Here is a 21015-nt window from a genome sequence, read left to right on the forward strand (position 1 = left end):
AAGGTATATCTCAGTGGTACAGTGGGTTCTTAGCATGCATAAGGCCCCAGGTTCAATCCCCAACCACACACACACACACACACACACACACACACACACACACATTGTGGGGTTGGGGATATAGCTCAGTGGCAGAGCAGGTGCTTAGCATGTGCAAGACCCCAGTTTGATTTCCAGTGCCAAAAGGATAAATAACAGGTCTTTTTGAACACACAGCACCTAACACAGCAAATGGTACCTATGTTACACAAAGGAAAAGTTCACATTTAATTCTCTTTGACTTTACTCTTAGTACAACTCAGTCTGGGCTATAACTCCAGTTCCACTAATAACATATAAGTTTCCACAATGCCCAGTTTTCTCATCTTTAAAACAGGGATAGGCATTCAGGATGTGGCTCAGTGGTACAGCACTTGCCTAGCATGTGTGAGGTCCTGGGTTCAATCCCTGTCACCATAATAATGATGATGATGATAATAATACCTGTCCTAGCTAATACCCAGAGATGTTATTAAGGTCATTTACTTGAAAGATTTTAGCTAAATCAGGAAGTTCTATATAAATGTAAAGATATTACCAATAAACATACAACTGATTAATTCATCCTATGCACACCCTTCAAAAGAGAAGCCCACATCATACAAGGAGAATCATTGGAATAAAGAAAGGACAAACTTTTAGTTAGAAGGTCTGGGCTCTAGTCTCAGCTCTGATGCTAACAAGCTGATTGATGGGGCCACCTCTCTTAGTTTCCTTTACCTGTGCTTCACCTGGGACTAATATTTCCTGCCTTGCCAAAATGAATTAAAGTAATAGATTATTACCAAAAAAATTAGATAAACTTGAAAGTGAGATACCTATATAAGAAATTAATATACTAGATTTGCCCAACAAAAAAAATCTGGACTTTAATGGATTGTCTTCTAAAACTGATGAACAAGGAAAAAAGCTGGCTGTGATCAGAGTAAGCACTGTGAGGAAGAAAGTCAACCAAGGTGGGAGTGGAGACGCCTCCCCGGTGTGCACTCACAAGAGCCAGCGTGGGTGTTCATTACCTAATGAAACAGGGCTTTAAAAGTTGGAATTTTGAAGACATACCTGTTCTAACTCCTCTGAGTCTACTTAAGCTTGTAAACTGAAATATCAGGTCAGATTTTCTCCATTCCTGGTTAAGACAGAAGCACACAAACTCCCAATTTTAAAAGTGGATGCCCAGCATTCCAGAATAAACAGCAGCTCATGGAGAAAGCAATAGAAGAAGGGTAAGAGGAGAAAATAGATCAACAAACTACAACAGATCGGTCACTTTGTAATTAAAGAGAAAAGAAAATAACCTATCTCCAAGTTCAACTCAAGGCTGAATTCCTATCAGAAAACTACCAGAAGCCAAAGACTACATCTGGATAATACTTTAAATCTGAGGCCGGTCTTTGAGAAAACATTTGAGAAAGATTATCAAAACATGCATTTTTCTTCCTTTCTACTCATTTTTCTCAATTCTTTCCCCCAAACTCTTGCACTTCACTTACCACTCCCACTTTTTCAAAGGCAGTGGGCAATTACATAGGAAGCTGGACAGAAGAGACACTGCATATAACACATTTGTTTTCATATCTATTCTCTTTTAATCGGAGACTTCTCTTGTATAACTATGAATCAGAATGGCTCCTGAATCTTCCTAAAGTATCAAGTATTCACTGAAGTCAAGCATCTCTTCTGTTTCAGTTGGAGGCTCCCTTTCATCTTTGTGGGGCTGTATTTTTGATGTCACTACACACTGTGGTTCTCATTCATTGGGCTCATCTGAAACGTTAGACTTACTCAGTAAGTGCCAACATTCGATTGTAACTTTACCCAATAGGAGCAAAATGTTTTGAAAACAAAATAAAGCATGAAGAAACTTAACTGATACATATTCTTCTATATTCCTTTTAGATAATCGGGCTATAAAGTCCTTACTTTTTCCCCCTAAATTAATACAGGATTTTGACTACATTAAGATGATTATTTTCAATGACTCCCATATAATGGATATTCTGATTAAAGAAAACACCATGGGCTGGGGATGTGGCTCAAGCGGTAATGCACTCGCTTGGCATATGCGCAGCGCTGGGTTCGATCCTCAGCACTAGCACCACATAAAAATAAAATAAAGATGTTGTGTCCACCGAAAACTGAAAAATAAATATCAAAAGAAATTCTCTCTTTAAAAAAAAAGAAATAACATTTTTAAAAAAAGAAAAGAAAATACCATAATATCCTCATATATGAGTTCATCTAGTCCCTATGTACCTTACCATTTATCATCTGCCCAATTACATATCTGACATAATTAAATTATTGGCCTACCTAAGAATTCACAAATTTAATATGTTGTCTTGAGTTATACATTTATTTTAAGAATAATATTTTTTTTTCTTTTTCTTGGTGCTAGGGATGGAACCCAGGTCCCTCACATGCAGGCAAGCACCCTACACTGAGCTACACTCCCTGCCTAAGGAATCAAAACTTTTATCTCTATGGCAGGCTTTGGCCTTACCTCCAGCCTGATCAAAAAAAGCAACATGAGACCTATCTACAGTGAGCATTAGAAGACATCCTTAGTCATCTAACAATATTTTTACAAAGCATCGGAAAGAACATATTGTTCAAAAGCCATGGAAACTGAGTTTTACAAGGTCTATATTTGACAATCTTTCGCGAAAAATTGTAGATATTAGCTCAGTGTAATAAATGAAATGTAATATCCTCCTCATATCAAGGTCAGTGGCAAAAAAACACTCTGGCCTTGACAAAGACCTCAAGGATTCAGACAAATAAGAATTTAGAGAAGTGTTTGTGGATTGTTTTCAAGTACTGCTATCTTAAATCTCCCTTGGTTTTTTAAGCTGGAAAGGATGCAAATGTCTGCATTACTACAGTCACCTTCCTCCCACTGCTTTTAAATGCTCTATAAAGCAGTCCCTGTGGACACCAATCTTAAACTGCCCCGGCCTTGCCAGGACAAATGTTGGCCCGTGTATTCCAGTAAGGCCATGAGTATTCTGAAGGTCAAACAAAATATGGATTATTTCCAACCAGAAAGGAAGTTTGTGCTCTCTGGAATGAGGCCCCAAGCTCAGCCTTGACTTGGTGTGCCATGAGGCAAGTAAACCAAAAACTGGGAACAGCCTTCCTTTTTAATCAGTGCTTTCTGAAGGATGCTACTGATAACAAGGAAAAAATGTGAATGTACTTGATGTTCACATCTCCCCCTGTCTTGGCTTTTTTTTTCTTTTTACAGATGCATACACAGCTTTTAAAATAATACTGTCCCTAATAAAGCTTTATATTTAAACTATGGTATGTAAATCTGGATTCCAGCACTAATCACAAAAAAAAAGGCTTGACTCGGTTTTTCCTTTTATCTGTTTTACCAAATAAGTTTCCACAAATTCTTCCTGTAGCAATCACTTTTCTTGTGATCATGATGCTTAAAAAAAAAAATAAAAGGAAAGGAAAGATTCTAAGAAAGCGGGGTAAAGGGGGGAAAGGCAAAGCTTTTTGATATCTTCTTCTCATGAAGAGCCAAAAATTTAATCATTTCTAACCACTAAGGCATATGACTAGTGGCAATTTGCATGCCTATATTGCAAACGTGGAATTCTCTTTCTTCCTTTGTCATTCTGAAACAGAAAGAAATCTCAACTGTCTTTTTTTGCAGATGAGGCCTGGAGAAATTAAGGAACATTTTAGCTAGGTGGTCAGCGGCTAGCACAAAAGGGCCCACCTGGCCATCCAGCAAGGCCTCATGCTTCCACAGCTCCATCTATAGGCTCCTGACCTTCACTCCCCTTCTCTAACATGCTGGAATCTCACCCAGCTTTTGCAGCCCACCTCAGTGGTTCTCACAGCATCCTCCGTGCCTCTCTCTTGGGTTACAGAGAACCTTGCCCTCTCTGCATTCCTGCAGCAGGTTGCTTCTCCAACAGGAACATATCATGGCTGCAAAACTGAGCCCTGTCATGACTCCCCAGCATCTAAGGAAAAGTGTTTTCTTATGAATTCTCCATAGCACCTGGGCCATGTACTTAACGAGGATTCAATACATATGTGCTAAATGGAATTTGAGTAATGAATACATTCATATTTTCAAGGTTCTGTAGTAAGTGAGCAACAGAAGCAAAAATCAAATCCACATTTCACAATGATCATAACAGCACAACTTATAGGATCTGCAAGGAAAATCCACAGGTGTGTTTGGGTTTATGTGTGTGGTGAGCTGCACCTTGTGCCTATGTGCACACATGTCCTCACAACAAGGAAAGAGCAGTGAGATTTCTCACTATTGACTAGGGTATGATTTTTTTAATTTAATTAATTTATTTATTTTTAGTACCAGGAATTTAACCCAGGGGAGCTTAACGACTAAGCCACATCCCCAGCCCTTTTATATTTTTTGTTTGTTTTTGCTTTGTTTTTGGAGGTGCTGGGGAATCGAACCCAGGGCCTTGTGCATGAGAGGCAAGCACTCTACCAACTGAGCTATATCCCCAGCCTCTTATTCTTTGTTTTGAGATGGTGTCTCACTAGGTTGCTGAAGGTCTCGCTCAGTTGCTGATGCTGGCCTCAAACTGGCGATCCTCCTGCCTCAGCCTCCCAAGTCACTGTGATTAGAGGCATGCATCACTGGGCCCAGCTCTCAGTTGTGACTGTATATGTTCCCACAGCCCTAGTTGCTATTTTATATTTTTACTCTTTACCATTAAACATTTTTAAAACTGGATCATTTCCCCTTTGCCCCCAGTCTTTCTTTTCTTTTTTCTTTCTTTCTTTCTTTCTTTTTTTTTTTTTTAAAGGAAGTTTTGGACAGCAGGAAAGCTGAGCTAAGGCACAAAGAAAAGCTGACTCTGCACATGCCTCATTGTTTTCTATTTTCATTCCAGCGCAGTTGTGGCTGGAAACCAGCGGTTTAGGATTCCCCATGGACCTGCCGTCCCTGGTCCCTGGGGTTTCAAAGTGTTATACTTTATACACTGCTCAGAGAGGTGTGATTCAATTCAATATGTTCCCTGGGAGGCTAATATATATTGTGTGTCTTTACAGAGGCAACCAAAATAAGTGTTTGGGGAAAAGAGGGGGAAATGGGATCAAGGGAGTATTCAGAGATGGAATTATACATACAAAAGTGGGACCATCTGTGTGTGTTTTAGAGGTGGGAGGCTTAATGTAAACATTGACTACATTTGTGCTTTTGACTTTTATACATATTCTACATCACCACACACTTAAGCACACAACTGTTAAAAATGTTGACGTAATCATTTGAAGAACGTCATTTACCCTATTATGGTTTCGGGTATTTTGTTGCTCTTGGGGTTTTGTCCCACAATTTTTTTTGGGGGGGGGGACTGGGGATTGAACCCAGGGGTTGCCTTACCACTGAGCTACATCCCCAGTCCTTTTTATTTTTTATTTTGAGTAAAGTATCACTGAATTGCTTAGGGCCTTGCTGAGTTTCTAAAGCTGACCTTGAACTTGCCATCCTCCTGCCTCAGTCTCCCAAGTCACTAGGATTACAGGCATGTGCCACTGAAACCAGCTCCTCCCAAATATTCTTAGCTCTCTTCTTCAAATACATCTGATGACTTATTTCTTAATTTGAGACTTTTTTTTTTACTGCCAACAGGATTGTCCTGTGATCCATGAACACAAGTGTCTTGCCATGGAGTAGAACTGATTCCAAAAGGCTGCTCATACCTCCTTCTGGGACCTACAACCACAGGGTCCAGAAAGAATTCTTAAACCCTGAACTCGTCCCAGTCCACTGTCCCTGGTAAAGTGCCACTTCTCAGAGAGCTAAGTCATCCCAAGGCCAAAATGACACTTTGACCCACATAGAAATTAAAACTCAAAGGAAGCTGAGACAATTCCTCTGCTGAGAGCCATTCTCCTGCTGGGAGAGGCCTCCAGGAGTGGGCAGCCTCCAAACACACAGTCAGTCATTCCTGATGGTGATTTATTGCTTAGCCTGACACTAAATCCACAGTTTATAATAGCAGGATGTTCCCGTCGGACAACAAGGTCTCTCAGAGCAGCCACTGTCACGGCCTCCTGAAGACAAAGATCACATCTCTGTGCCTGATGACAGGGCTAGTGGTTTCACCAGCACCACCCTCCCCAGATCTGAGGATACTCACTTCTCATTTCTCTGCTCATGCTGTGATTCCATTTTTTCAAGTTCACGGTGGCATGGCCATAGACCCATTATTTCAAAGATATTTACCTCCCATAATCTTTTTCCTTAAAGTACTTAATAGAATGGGTCAGCTTCAAAGCAATGGGGAAAGAAACAGTGAATTGATAAGAAGAAGATGTGGGTTCTAATCTTGAGGTGGCTTCTTAGAAGCTGTGTCACTTATACAGCTCACAATCGTCCTGAGTCTTAGTTTCAGATAAATAAAGAGGAGCACATTTTGCACAAGACGGTTATAAGATTTAAATGAGAGAATTCATAAGAAAGTACCTAGTACATATTAAGTGCTTACTAACCTTTTACCTACAGAGCAATTATAATGCTAAATTCATACTTTTCAAAGGGTGTGGTCATCAATAATAAAGACCAGAAGGAATGCTTTAAACTTTTTCTAATCTTCTCAGCCAGGTTTGAATAGAAATTGACCAGCCTCTCTGTAAAGATTTTATACCATAAATGTAATTATGCCATATTGTAATTGGCATAATTATAAATATACCAACTGTATTACACCATAACTTTACAACACAACTGTAAAGATATTAAGTATTACAGGCATAGGTGTTAATTGCCACAGTACTTATAATAGAGAAATACTGGAAAACTATCACTAATGGTACATCTGTACCATGAAAATTTATATGCTACACTTAAAACAGTGCAAGTTGTACTGATGGAAAATCTTAATGACATGCAAATATTCTAACTGCAGAAAATTATGTAAAGAATGATAAGATTTCTTGACCCTCTAAAACTATGTATATGTGTGTGTATATAAAATTATAGAAAAAAAATTGAATAGATATCTAACTGTAAAATGGTTCTTACCTAAGGTGGGTTGATGCCAGAGAAGAGGGATTGGGAAGTCAAAGAAAGGGGGCTCTTACTTTGTTCTCTGTCCCTCTGCAGCATGCAACTCTTTCACCATGCAAATGTTTTTGAGTATTACTTGTATAATTAAAAACTAAAACGTAAGCCCTACTTTATCATACAGATAATTAGAATCAAAGCAAATGCTGGTTGACTAGTTCCTTCTCTGGATGTCTTATTTCAAGACAGCATTATACGTGGTTCAAACAAACAGACCCAGAGCCCTCTAGGAAGCAGAGAACCCTGTTCTCAACTGAGTGCCGACATCCTCTCATCAACTTGACACCTTTGGCCCAAATCCCTTGTTCTCTGTGGTCAGCGATTCTACAAACCTGGAGTATTGCCTGGATTTGATAGGATGCTGTTGTGAAAAAGACTGGCTTTGAATCCTGGCTCTGCCTGTACTTTCTGACACTTTGCCTCGGTTCTCTCATTTGTCAAATGGGGATATCTACATTCTGCAAGGTGTAGATAATGCAGGCAAATATATGACCCCTAGTAAGTGCTCCATAAATGGCAACTGTTATCAGTACTATTGTCAATCAGGAAGTTCTCTGAGTTTCAAGATCATTCTCAGCTGTAAAATGAGGGCCTACCATTTGATTACTTTGAATGATTGGTTTTAATGTTCTACAAACATGTGCTATTGGAGAAAATGGACAAACACTTGATGAATAGTATGGCCAGGTGGCAGGATCAGAGACCAGACAATAAGAGCAAACTCAGCATTGCTAGGCAGGGCCTGGAGAATCATGTGATTTCTGTGACTGTTACCATATCCTCAGGTAACAAACAAAGACGGTAGAGAAGCCTTTCCTCCAGTCTAGAAAACTTCAGAATTTGGAGAAATGCACGACAGAGAGGCAGACATATTCCTATTATCCTACTGCCAAATAGAATACATTTTCACTATCTCTTAATGCCAGCTGTAGGCCAGGAATAGCAAAGCATTAAAAAAAACAGATGAATCCCTATGACCTTCCCAAAGACAACCTTCATTATCCAGCCTTCTCAATCTTTTGGGACAGAAGATCAAGTCAAATCCCTTTGGAACCAATGAATAATAAGGTCTCTGCATGACTAAATTTATCTTCTGGGGCTCAGTTGAAATCCCACCTTTATTAACCTTCCCAGATCCTCCTTACTAAAAGCCATCTCTCTCTGTGAACACCCATAGACTCTGTTTTTCCAGTCAATTTCTACTTTAATTAGTCATTTGCATGCCTATTTTAACTCACCTATAAGCTCCCTTATAAAGCCAAATAATGTCCAATTTGATCATCCACTCACAAGCATTTATTTAAGCACCTTGCTAGATGGTAAGTACCATAGAAGGTTCTAGGGATACAGAAATAATAACACATTCTCCATCTTCAAGGAGCTCATAATCTAATGGGAAAGATGGGAACATGTACACCCAAGGCCCATAGTGCTATCTGAGCAGGGAGAAGGAGCCTCCCTAATCCACTTCAAGGAAAAGAAAGATGAGAAGGATCAAAAACAGTTTCCTAGGGCAGGTCACATCTGAGGTGACTTTTCAGAATTAGTATAAATTACCCAAGCAAAAAGGACTGGAAAGGACAAATCGGTATTAAAATAAATCTGTATCAACATAGGCACATTTACTTTGGAAAACTTAGGTGGCAGTTTCTTATAAATTTATGCATACACTGAATGATACAACCCAGAAATTACATTCCTAGGTATTTACTCAAGAAAGTAAGAACATATGTCCACCAAAAGACATGTTTGCAGAAGTTCACAACTACTTAACTCCCTAAGATTCAAAGGAAACAACTCAAATATTCAACATGTGAATACATAAACAAATTGAGATATGTCCACACAATGAAATATACTCAGCTTTGAAAAGGAACAAACTACTGATACACACAACAACCTGATTGTTGACTCCCCAAAACATTTAGCTATGCCAAAAGAAGCCAGACACAAAAGAGTACATGAAATTTCAAACGGCATAAAATAATCTATAGTGACAAAAAGAAGATCCAGGGGCTGGGATTGCGGCTCAGTGGTAGAGTGCCTGCCTAGCATGCATGAGGCACTAGGTTTAATTCTCAGCACCACATACAAATAAATAAAATAAAGGTCCGTCAACAACTAAAAAGTATTAAAAAAAAAAAAAAAAAGCAGATCCTAATGGCCTGGGACTAGGGATCTTTGGGGTGAAGGAAAAGGAATAGATAGTAGAAAAATGTTATATATCTTTTTTTTTCTGGTACTGGTGATTGAATCCAGGGGCATTCTACCACTGAGCCATAGCCACAGCCCTTTTTAATTTTTATTTCGAGACAAGGTCTTGCTAAGTTGTTTAGGGCCTCAACAAGTTGCTAAGGCTGACCTCAAATTTGTAATCCCCATGCCTCAGCCTCCCAGGTCACTGAGATTACAGGCATGTGCCACTGTGCCCCACTCATTACAAGTCATTTGTCCTCAAAGACCAGAAAAACAATGAACAGAGTTATTAGTCTGTTCCTGTTACGCTCCACTCTAAATATTTTAAAAAGCAGAATTTAACAGGAAAAAAATGGTTTTACCTAAACAAAGGTCTGTCCTATTAAAAATAACAAAGACATTTATTGATTCAAGCAAAGATGACATCTTACTGAGGAATGGCTTCTGTCCCTTCTTCTTCACCACTTCCTGTACCATCCTGGGCTTCTAGCAAAGGTTTGCTTCTTGGGGTGGGCCCTCTGTAGGTGTGAGGTAAAACACCAAGCCTATGGCTGGCATGTGATGTGAAGCATCTTAGCGACAATCATAACAACAGAGCCAGTGGGGCACGTGTGGTCTGGCAGTTACATCATGAAATGGTACTGGTTGCTATTCTCAGCATGTGTCACTGACTTACTGACAAGACAGTTAAACATAAAAAGGAACCAGTATCAGTGGTAATTGGGATAGAATCCCTGGGTGAATAGGAATAAGAAAACTCCAACAGTCATCCCCAAACCACCTATTTCTCCACAGTTTCAATTTCCTTCTCCAAACGTTTTCAAAAAGTGCAATTACCAAACTAAACTGATTCGAGTTGATGGCTGCTTCCTTTCCCTGGTGTGAAGGCACCACTGCTACTTCGATGTTCATAGCAGTACAATTCACAATAGCAAGACTGTGGAAGCAACCTAGATGCCCTTCAATAGACGAATGGATAAAAAAAATGTGGCATTTATACACAATGGAGTATTACTCTGCATTTAAAAATGACAAAATCATAGAATTTGGAGGGAAATGGATGGCATTAGAGCAGATTATGCTAAGTGAAGCCAGAAAACAAATGCCTAAAAAAACAATGCCAAATGTCTTCTTTGATATAAGGAGAGTAACTAAGAACAGACTAGGGAAGAAGAGCACGAGAAGAAGACTAACATTAAACAGGGATGAGAGGTGGGAGGGAAAGGGAGAGAAAAGGGAAATTGCATGGAAATGGAAGGAGACCCACAGGGTTATACAAAATTACATACAAGAGGAAGTGAGGGGAAAGGGAAAAATAATACAAGGGGGAGGAATGAATTACAGTAGAGGGGGTAGAGAGAGAAGAGGGGAGGGGAGGGGAGGGGAGGGGGGATAGTAGAGGATAGGAAAGCCAGCAGAATACAACAGACTTGAGTATGTCAATATGTAAATCAATGGAAGTGTAACTGATGTGATTCTGAAATCTGTATATGGGGTAAAAATGGGAGTTCATAACCCCACTGGGGCTGGGACTGAGTGGAAGGGTGCTTGCCTGGCATACATGAATCAAAGTGTGAAATATGATATATCAAGAACTATGTAATGTTTTGAACAACCAACAATAAAAATAAATAAATAAATAAATAAATAAATAAAAAGATGAGCAAGAAGAAACACAAAGGACTCCAAAGATCCTCCCCTTCTTAAGGTTTCTTTGTTTGCATGCCATTCGAGATAATTCATTCAGTTCCAGGTCATGATAGGACCGTCCCTGGCACACAGAAGGCACTTGAAAAATGTTTACAGAATGAGTACAAGACAGTAGGAGAACGCATCTGAGTGTGGACAGCAGAACAAAGCCTTGACTCTCTTGGCGTCCCTTTCTTAGCCAACCTATTCACAACAATAATAGTTCATGTCATCGAAAAGCTGAAAAGGAGCTGGTGTGGGTAAGGTTGCTGTCACTCACTGCTCACTGAATGAATAAATCTATTCAGTTTCTCTGACCCTCATCCAGAATGCAAGGTAGCTATGGCCAATGCAGGCACGACTCCCAACTGACTTGTTATTCACCTCATTGGCCAACTGGGAATAGATCCCCGAGATCATAACAGTTCAGCTGCAAAACATCCAGAGCAGCATCTTGGTCCACAGCTTCATCTGTCCCAGGGTACTGGCTTTACAGCTCGCCCTGATCTCGGCTTTCCAAGCTTGACCCCCACCAGGGCAGGTCGCTCACTAACAGTCCTCACCCCTATGCCTTCCTCACGAAAACCCAAGGATCATGATGGCTACAGAATAAACCTGGAAACTTTTACTTCTTTCCCTAGTTACAATCAGCAGAAAGCACTAGATTCACCAGTATCAATATTCACATCCATGATGACATCTCAAATGTAACCAATCAACCCCACCCTCACCTCCATCAATATTTTGCCTTCATTAACTAGCCACAGGAAAAAGAGTCTGCCAAATGGCAAACTCACATTTCACACAGGCCTGTCAGCCAAGACAGGAAGGAAACGTCAAATCCTTGGCCCAGTATATAAATGTTCAGCACTGAAGTGAATGGAAACCAACAGGACACTTGAGGTTATACTTTAACTTAAAGGCAAACTAAACCTGAGTTAGTTCAGCTCAACAACAGGAGAGTTCATAAGGAATTATTCCAAGCAAATGGTGGAAGCCACCCCTTAAATACTGGCCTTAAGTACTAGATAGAGAAGCAAGTGAACTGAGCTTCGCTCCCTTCCCCACAGTGATAGGTCCCCTCTGGATGGGTCAAGCTCCAAGGCACACTGTGAGATAGGGAATGAGGACTTCTAAGGGCAGAGGCAGACCTGAATTCTTCTGGGATGAAATTCTGATTTAAGAATACTCCCATTGCTGTAGTCACAACCAGTAGCACCCCTACCCCAAGTCTCTCTCAACTTTTCTCCCTCAAGACCTTTTGATATATAGTCAGAGCAGGACAAGAAGGTTCTTGAAGGCCTCCTGAATACAATGAATGTGTGCTCTAAACTTTATGGCTAAGGTTGGCTTATATGCAGGTGAAGGAGTTCTTCTTTCTCTGGTTCATGTTCCTGAGCATCTGTTCTGTTCACAAATCACCAATGCCAGCCTTCTGTACCTCCCCAATGCTTCCTCCTGTACTAGGACTCCTGGGCCACCACCCAAGCAGACTCACAGTAACAAGACATGAGGTGGGGTAGGGAGCCCTGGAATGGCACTGCAAGATCCAGGCACTGGCTCTGGCTCTTGAAAAAGGCTATACCCAAGTGAGAGCAAAAGACACAAATAACAAAAGGATGCAGCTATGAAATTGGGGAACCTAAGAATGTCAGTAGCATCCAGAACATAGCAGAACCCTCAAAGGAAGTTCTGGGCTTCAAAGTGTGCTCCAAGATGTCCATGAATCACCACTTGCCATGGTAAGTTATAATTACCAAGGGTGCTTTGGGCACAAAAGACCATCATTGTGAAATAAAGAACTCATAGAAGACAAACTCCAAAGTTGGTTTAGTGCAAACAAAGATCCATTCTAAAGGTGGATACCCAAAGATAGCTTTATAGTTCACATGAAGAGAGGACCTAAAATGTGATTTTGAAAAAGTTAGATCCTAGATACTGAACGCTGTGAGTTTAACTCACAGCTAGAGGCCAGGCCTCGGCAATTCAAGACTGCATTCTGCAACCTGCTGGTCCCGGGCCATGGTCTTGGCCTCTGTCTTTCTCTGACATAACCAAGATAAGGCTCACCCTGGCATGCTTTGCCTGGTGAAGAATGCTACAAGGAATTGAGTACTGGTGTATGTCTCTAGGGTAGTATGCTTCCCGGCTACTTTTGTTTGGTATGTCTTTGTTTTGGTTTAGCCCTGGTAATCTGGCAAGTAGTCTATTTCCAGGGGGGGGACTCTGTCTGTGGTGTGGATGCCCAGGCTTGAGGTCCTCCTTCATTTTCATAAACAGAGCCTAGTTGCCACAGCAACTAGTGCTGTGTGCAGCTGCTAAATAGCAGAGGTCACCGAGAGCTTTCTTTGGGTTCTACAGTTTGTTCCTATGCATCTGTGAACAGTGGTGCACAGGAGCTTCAGTAAAACCAGCCAGTAATTCATACAGAAGCTGGTCCTGAGAGGGAACTGCCAAACCAACTGCTACACACAAATGGGATTTCAGGTGGGGCCCAGACCCTACCTGACAGATGTTAGCCAAGGGCACAGGAAAAGTCAAGGGCATAAAGAGTGGCAACTCTCTCCCTGTGCCTTCAACAGCCCCCAGAGCAGTCAGAGGGTGCAGGGCCAGTGCTCAGTGCAAAAGGAAGGATCTTGGAAAACTGAAAGTGGAGTTGGGCCAGTAACACTTCTGCATCACATGGGCCAATCAGATGCTTTCTCTGCTTCCCAGTGAGGTAGGACACTGTTTTTTTTTCCCTACCTCCACAGCAGGAAGCATATCATACCTCAGCCAGCAAGAACTTTTGAGCCGGAGTCCCAAAGGTCTCTTCTAGTTAGAGACCATCGCTACTGTTTCCACCTTCCCAAGGCAGCTCTTTGGAAGGCCACAGATCTGCTACACATGTGATACAAACTGAATAGAGGCCAGGCATAGCCTGTGGAAACACACACACACACACACACACACACACACACACACACACACACACACACACGGCTGCCTGGGAGTGTCTGTTAGGGAAGATCTGATTCTGCAAAATGCAGCTTCTGCCTTCCAGACAGATGCTTTCCAGCAAAAACAACCATAAAAATGAGGCTGCTCTATAAGATGGGTCCCCTTCACTATGGCAAAATCAAACCACTGGTTGGGGCCCCAGGAAGCTATAGAACTGAACTGAGTATAAACTTCATTTAACAGTCTTTCAGACCTGATCCCATGTTAACGACATGGAAGATATAAACATGCTTTGGCCCCAGCACCACTTTCAGAGACAAGTGATTATTTAAAACTTAAACAAAATTAAGGCTTACCATTCCCAGAAACATATGCTTCTGTCTTTATCATCAAGAGCCAATTAGAACACTACACGGAGAGGAAAATGGGACAGAAGTTCCCTAATTCAGTGTATCTCAAAGATTAGCTTGAAGACGTGGGTCAAACATGTTTGGCAAACAGGACCTAAATGTTTTACATACAGGATTTTATGTTATTCCCACCACTGTATTTTATTACAGGGCAAAGGAAACCTAAACAGTTAAGAAGTTTGTCCTGAGGCAAACAGTTCAATAATTTAGACTTCAAAGACTCCATATTAACCTCTGTTTACACAAAGTAATATGTTTCCTTTGCCTGCTAAACATCAAACTACTTCGCAATTAATTACCTCTATTTTTAAAAGGACTCAAGTCCTGTTAAATATAATGGCCAATGTACTTTAAGCAGGAGGGGGAAATGCTCAAAATCTCTGCCAAGACAATTTGCAAGGGATTTGATTAACATAGACAGTTTAAAAATACTTTTCTTCCAAAATTATAATTTTTTCCTGTATTATTTTTGTTTCCCTTATGCCTATGAATGCTGTGAATCTAATAATCAAACAGTAGCTCTTTTGTCCCCTTAGAAATTCAACAAAGATTCCAAGCTTAGAAAATTCTAAGTTATTTCATTTTCTAACTAGTTAGTACTTAACTTCTTTTCTTCAGGACATTCCCAGTTCTAACCCTAGAAGCTAACACCCATTGAGAAGTACACAGGGAAGTACAAGGGGCCATAAGTAAGAGCATCACAAATAACAAGGTCACCTTTGATCTATGGACAAATAATTAATATTCCCTTGAATCTATATAGGGATTTTTTTTTTCCCCATTTGGTACCAGGAATTGAACCCAGGCGTGCTTAACCACTGAGCCACATCCCCAGCCCTTTTTATGTTTTCATTTTGAGACAGGGTCTTGATGAATTGCTTAGGTCCTTGCTAACTTGCTGAAGCTGCCTTTGAACTTGGTGATCCTCCTGCCTCAGCCTCCAGAGCCACTGGGATTACAGGTGTACCCCACCACACCCAGCTATGTAGGGATTTTTAAATTTTCAAAGTTCTTTCACCCACTTCCCATTGTAGTACCTTCAAAATATACACATTTGAGAGTAATATTACACTGATGGAGTGTCACATTGTGCCAGGCTCTCTGCTAAGCACTTTCCATACCGTAGTGGGTTATTCCTCACAACAACCTTGAGATATATTATTGTTTCTAGTTTACAGGTATAAAAATCTGTAGTAGAGTGATATTAAGTAATTCACTCAAAGTCATGAAGTTATTGAATCAAATGATTAGGCCAAGCCAGGCTGCAGGTAAGGGTGGAACCTAGACTGGCAGGCAGGTTAGCCTTCCCGGTTCCAAAATCAAAGGGTGCTTCTTCCAGAGAAAATGCTGAATCAAGATAACCCAAGCAATATGCCAATGAGCTCCAAACTAAATATACATCCTCCCTCCATGAAAAACTCAGCCACCGGCATATTAAAGAGAAATATAAACACCAGGATCCCTGATTCTCAATATTCTCAACTTATTTCATTTTAATTTTATATTTTCTACAATGTTAAATAGTCTTTGCAAATTACTTAAGAAAAGTTTAATGCCTCCAAAGAAAGGAATTATTTGGACATTGTATGTCAGAGATTTCACTACATTTTTCTTCTACACTACAATGTTTTAATGACATTTTACAATTCATGTTTCTGGCAACCTGATCATTAACACTGAAAGTAAAGCTAAGTTCATGTAACATCATACATCACCAGGGGCTGCAGTTTGAAGCTACTATTCAGCTGGGCTGATTTAAAAACAATTTTGATAGCATAGTCTACTCCTGCCTCTGATAAGATTAGAAACTTTTCCTTTCTAAAAAATCTTCCCCTACCAAACATGAAAGGATTTTTTTTAATCTGAATTATTTCAAAGTTGCAAATAATAATAGATACTTCTCCTGAGATCTTATTTCCTCCCCTCCGAGGGGTTCCTCTTCTCTTTAGGCCCAAAGAACAGGCTATGATACACAGTGAAGGCAATGTTTGTTTTCTTTACACTAAATTGAAAATAAATTCACATTTGAAAGTTCAGAGTCAATCTTTAATTGCATCATTTAAATAGTGCACTCTGCGCCAAGTTCCTATGGCTTCTAGAGAAAAAGCAGAGCCCAAGATGAGCAGCTTTGTCTCCATTCTTACAGAGCTTCCATTCTAAGAAAGTGACAGACAACAAACAAATATGCTAAGTTGAGATTTTAAAGTTAAAGAAGCCCCACCTCCAGGAAGGACAAGTACAATAAGGCAGGAGTTTTGTGAAAGTGGAGTCCAGAGACCCGGGCACTGACGATCCTCTGTCTGGCTCACAGTCACATCACAGGCTCAGTGGAACAAATCTCTATGCCAGTGTGTTCCCAACTGGTTCAGGACAGCTCAAACTACAAATCTAAGCCTCCCTTCTCTTACCCACAGGGAGCAAAGTCCTTTGAGCTCTCTCAATTTTGACATAAACTACCTGGTTACTTTTAGACAACACCTGATTATTCCAAATCCGTTTGCTCACTGTAACCATCCAGATGTGTGATTTGTTACCCAAATCCTATGGAGCTTTACAGGGTGGCTCTAGGGGGCTGAGAAGAGATGAACTGCAGCCTAATATAAAAAACAATTTCCCAAGAGTCAGAGATTTTTCAAATTCAAGCAAAGACTGGGGGCTCAGTCAACAGGATATTAGAAAGGTGATCTTGTGTATCAGGCTGAGTTGGGCCAGATAATCTCTAAAGATTCTTAAAATGCCATCATACCACTAGAACTCTACTGTGCCTTAGGAACACAAAACCTTCCCAGATATAACTTATCCTAAAATATTACTTGAGGATAATGTTGTTAATGAAATAAAAAATTCAGATGTCATGAAGAAATAAGCAACCTAAAATATGCCACCTGTTAACTAAGCAATAATTGCAACAGCACATAAATACTAATAACTGCAGCTTAGCAGTGCTTAGTAAGTGACAGGTAAGGCTTTTGAGCACAGTATCTCATCAAATATTCAAAGCAATACGGTGAGGTGGATACTAATAATGTTTCTACTTTACAAATGAAAATACTGATTACAAACATGTTTCACCACCTCTTGGTGGCAGAGTTGGGAATGCACCCAGATCTTTGGTCCTCAAGTCAGTGCTCCGCAGCATCGTTCTCTGGAAGCTGCCTTACGGGGTGGGGACCTGTTTTCCTCTTAGATTGGGTTACATCCTAGAGTAATATCTCAAAATGTAAAAGAAAATCTTAAAATTTAATGAATGAAACTCTTTTGATAAAAGATAATCATAAATTTCTACTTTAGATAGAATACATACTGAACTTCCTTGACTATAATTTACTAAATTGTGGAAGCTCTCGGAAAGTTAGTTCAGCTTCCAAATCTTAGGTCCAAGTAGTAGCTTAAACACTGCAAGATTCTGGCTCAAAATCAGTCACAACATTTTTCCTATGACAGTATAACAAACACACACTGCATTAGATATTTATATTTCTGCTAAATATCAGAGATGCCCAAATTAGTGATTATGACATAGCTTGTCCTTAACCGTGGCAGTTTCCATTACAAAATCCAATTTATGGAAATGCAGGATCCTGTTTAAAAATTGATTTAAACTGATATTTAATATGATAATAAACTATTGAATTCCCTCTCCCTTTTGTTTCTTCATTTGAAAAAAATGAGCCATCAAGTCTCCTTTTAGTCCACCCACTTAAAATACAAAAGAAAAATGTGAGCTCCAAAGTTTGGGATTCTCAATACATCCCAGCTGGAGTGTTGTTTTTTTTTAAATCTGTATTTACAAATATTAATAATATTTAAAGTTCTTAGCAGTTAATTTCTTTAAAAAGCCAAAGCACAAAATAACAAATTAACTTCAAAAAGCTTAAAAGTATACAGCACATATACAACTGCTTCAATTTAGACACTGGTAGTATATTAAGAACTTATGGACTGGGGTTATGATCCAGTGATAGTACACTTGCCTGGCATGTGTGAGGCATTGGGTTTTGATTCTCAGCACTACATACAAATAAAGGTCCATTAACAACTAAAAAAAAATTAAAAGAACCTATTAACAAATTTAAATTATTTACATAAAATTTATAAATATTCACATGAAATAGGTTTACATACATACACAATATTATGGCAGAAAATTGCTAGGAAATCATACTTTTTTATTTGTGATATACATAAACTGATGAAAATACTCAGAAATAATTTAAAATCTTTCCCATTATACTAAAATCCAAGAACTATTAAAACTTCTGATTTTTAAGGGAACTTCAAAAAAAAATCACTTTAGGCACAAAAAGTCAGAACAAGGCCCTCAAATCCCTTCCTCACAAATATTACTGCATCATGTCCTCTTCATCTCTATCCTTGCAAACACCACACCTGGACAGTTGCTATATTGTTCCATAATGCCTGTGCTGGCAAGAGAGCACATTTTGAGTAACAGTGATTTCGATTCACAGTATTTGGAGTTGAAAGAAAATTGGGGATCATATTGGCAATCCCACTTATCTGCCAGTTGACTGACTAAAACAGAGAGGCTAAATGGCTTCTCCTAGCATCAAGCCTCCTTGATGGAGTCCTGCACTAAATCTTTATTTGGGTCAGAAAAAAAAGAGTCCTTCCACTAAGTTATCTTTTCTGTATTATTCTTAAACTTTTTGGTTTACGGATTCTTTTTTGCTTTAAATTTACTGAGGACTAAGTGGTCATGGTGGTGCTTGATGGTAATCCCAGCTACTCATGGGGCTGAGGCAAGATGATCACTTGAGCCCAGGGTTTCGAGACCAGCCTGAGCAACATAATGATAACTTATCTCAAAAAAAAATTACTAGAGGCCCCAAAGAGATTTATTTATGAGTTACACACATCAATGTTTACCACTATAGAATTAAAGCTAATTTTTGAAATATTTATTACTTTAGCTAAGTGTGGTGGTGCACATTTGTAATCCCAGTGACTTGGGAGGCTGAAGCAGGAGGATTACAAGTTTATAACTTTGCAAGACCCTGTTTTAAAATTTAAAAAATAAATAAAAAGGGTCATGGATGTAGTTCAGTGGTAGAGCACCCCTGGGTTCAATCTCCAGTACCACACACAAAAAATTTATTAATTCATTCAAAATCAACAACAAACTCATTACATGTTAATGTAAATAGTATTACTAGTGGAAAATCATTGTTTTCTGAAATAAAACATAGTATTACTAGTGGAAAATAGTTGTTTTCTGAAATAAAACATAAGTTAGTGAGCAGAGCATCATTGTTCCACATTGTTCCACACATCTCTTTAATGTCTGCTTAATACAAAACAGCTGGGTTTTCAGATCTACTTCTGCATTTAATTTGTTGTGATACTCTGTTCTGGTTGAAGGATATGAAGAAATTTGGCCTCACAGAGATACAGTTGTCCTAAGTATCCTCAGAAGATTGGTTCCAGGATCCCCTCAGATACTAAAACTTGTGGATGCTCAAATTCCTTATACAGAATGACAGAGTATTTGCACGGGACCTACACACATCTTTCTGGATACCTCAAAATTATTTATAGATTACTTATAATGAGGGCTGAGGATATAGCTCAGTGGTAAAAACACTTGCCTAGCATATGTGAGGCCTGGGTTCAATCCCCAGCACTACAAAAAAAAAAAAAAAAAAAAAAAGATTTGTTAGGTGACTTTGCCTAATACAATATAAGTGCTATGCAAATAGTTCTTTTTTGTTCAGGAAATAATACAAGAAAAAACATCTGTATGTGTTAATACAGACACAATTTTTTCCAGTGTTTTTGAACTATAATTGGCTGAATCCTCGGATGTGGAATCTGTAGATACTGAGGACTGACAATTGGAGGTGCAAAGCTTAATAGTCGTCAATAGTCTTTTCATGTACTTGTGGCTATTTCCTCTTTGATATTATACCTCAATTAAACAAATGCCATTTCTTAAGGTTTGTTGCAATATGGTGTCTGAATTACACAATGAACTTTTAAACCCTGTTCCATTAAAATCCATTGCTTTCCCTCAACCACGGAGTAATTTCAAAGTGAAAAATAGTAACTTATTGGGCTGGGGATGTGGCTCAAGCGGTAGGGCGCTCGCCTGGCATGCATGTGGCCCGGGTTCGATCCTCAGCACCACATACAAACAAAGATGTTGTGTCCGCAGAAAACTAAAAAATAAATATTAAAAAATTCTCTCTCTCTCTCTCTCTCTCTCTCTCTCTCTCTCTCTATATATATATATATATATATATATATACATACATATATATATATATATATATATATATATATAAAATGTTAAAAAAATAGTAACTTCATGGCAGAATATTCTGGCAGACACCATTCTAACCAAGCGAACAAGGTTAATATAACTAGTAAGTCCTAGCAAGGTAATGTACCCTTGATTTGATGCTCTGAAAAGGATACATCACCTCTGTGGTGTCCTTCCCAATAATGGATAACTTCATTGTAACCAAAAGAGAACATCAGACGAACCCAAACTGAGGAACATTCTCCAATATGCTTTAAAAGTGACAAGGTCACTGAAAGACCAAGGACCTGCCACAGATTGGATGAGACTAAGGAGATTGACAACTAAAGGCAGTGTGTGATCCTAGATTGGATCCTCAAACAGAAAAATAACATTAATGGAAAAATTCATGAAAT

General features: G+C 39.3%; 1 protein-coding gene and 1 non-coding gene across 5 annotated transcripts in view; both read right to left on the reverse strand.

The window, feature by feature from the left end:
- Tgfbr3 (transforming growth factor beta receptor 3) overlaps positions 1-21015 on the reverse strand; it is a 186971-nt gene that overhangs the window by 128131 nt on the left and 37825 nt on the right. The gene's annotated exons all lie outside the window — the stretch shown is intronic.
- On the reverse strand, positions 4461-4534 carry Trnae-cuc (transfer RNA glutamic acid (anticodon CUC)). Its single transcript has one exon. It is a non-coding gene; the product is annotated as a tRNA-Glu (tRNA).

The sequence above is a fragment of the Ictidomys tridecemlineatus genome, chromosome 11, assembly GCF_052094955.1.
Source record: "Ictidomys tridecemlineatus isolate mIctTri1 chromosome 11, mIctTri1.hap1, whole genome shotgun sequence".
NCBI classification, from domain to species: domain Eukaryota; kingdom Metazoa; phylum Chordata; class Mammalia; order Rodentia; family Sciuridae; genus Ictidomys; species Ictidomys tridecemlineatus.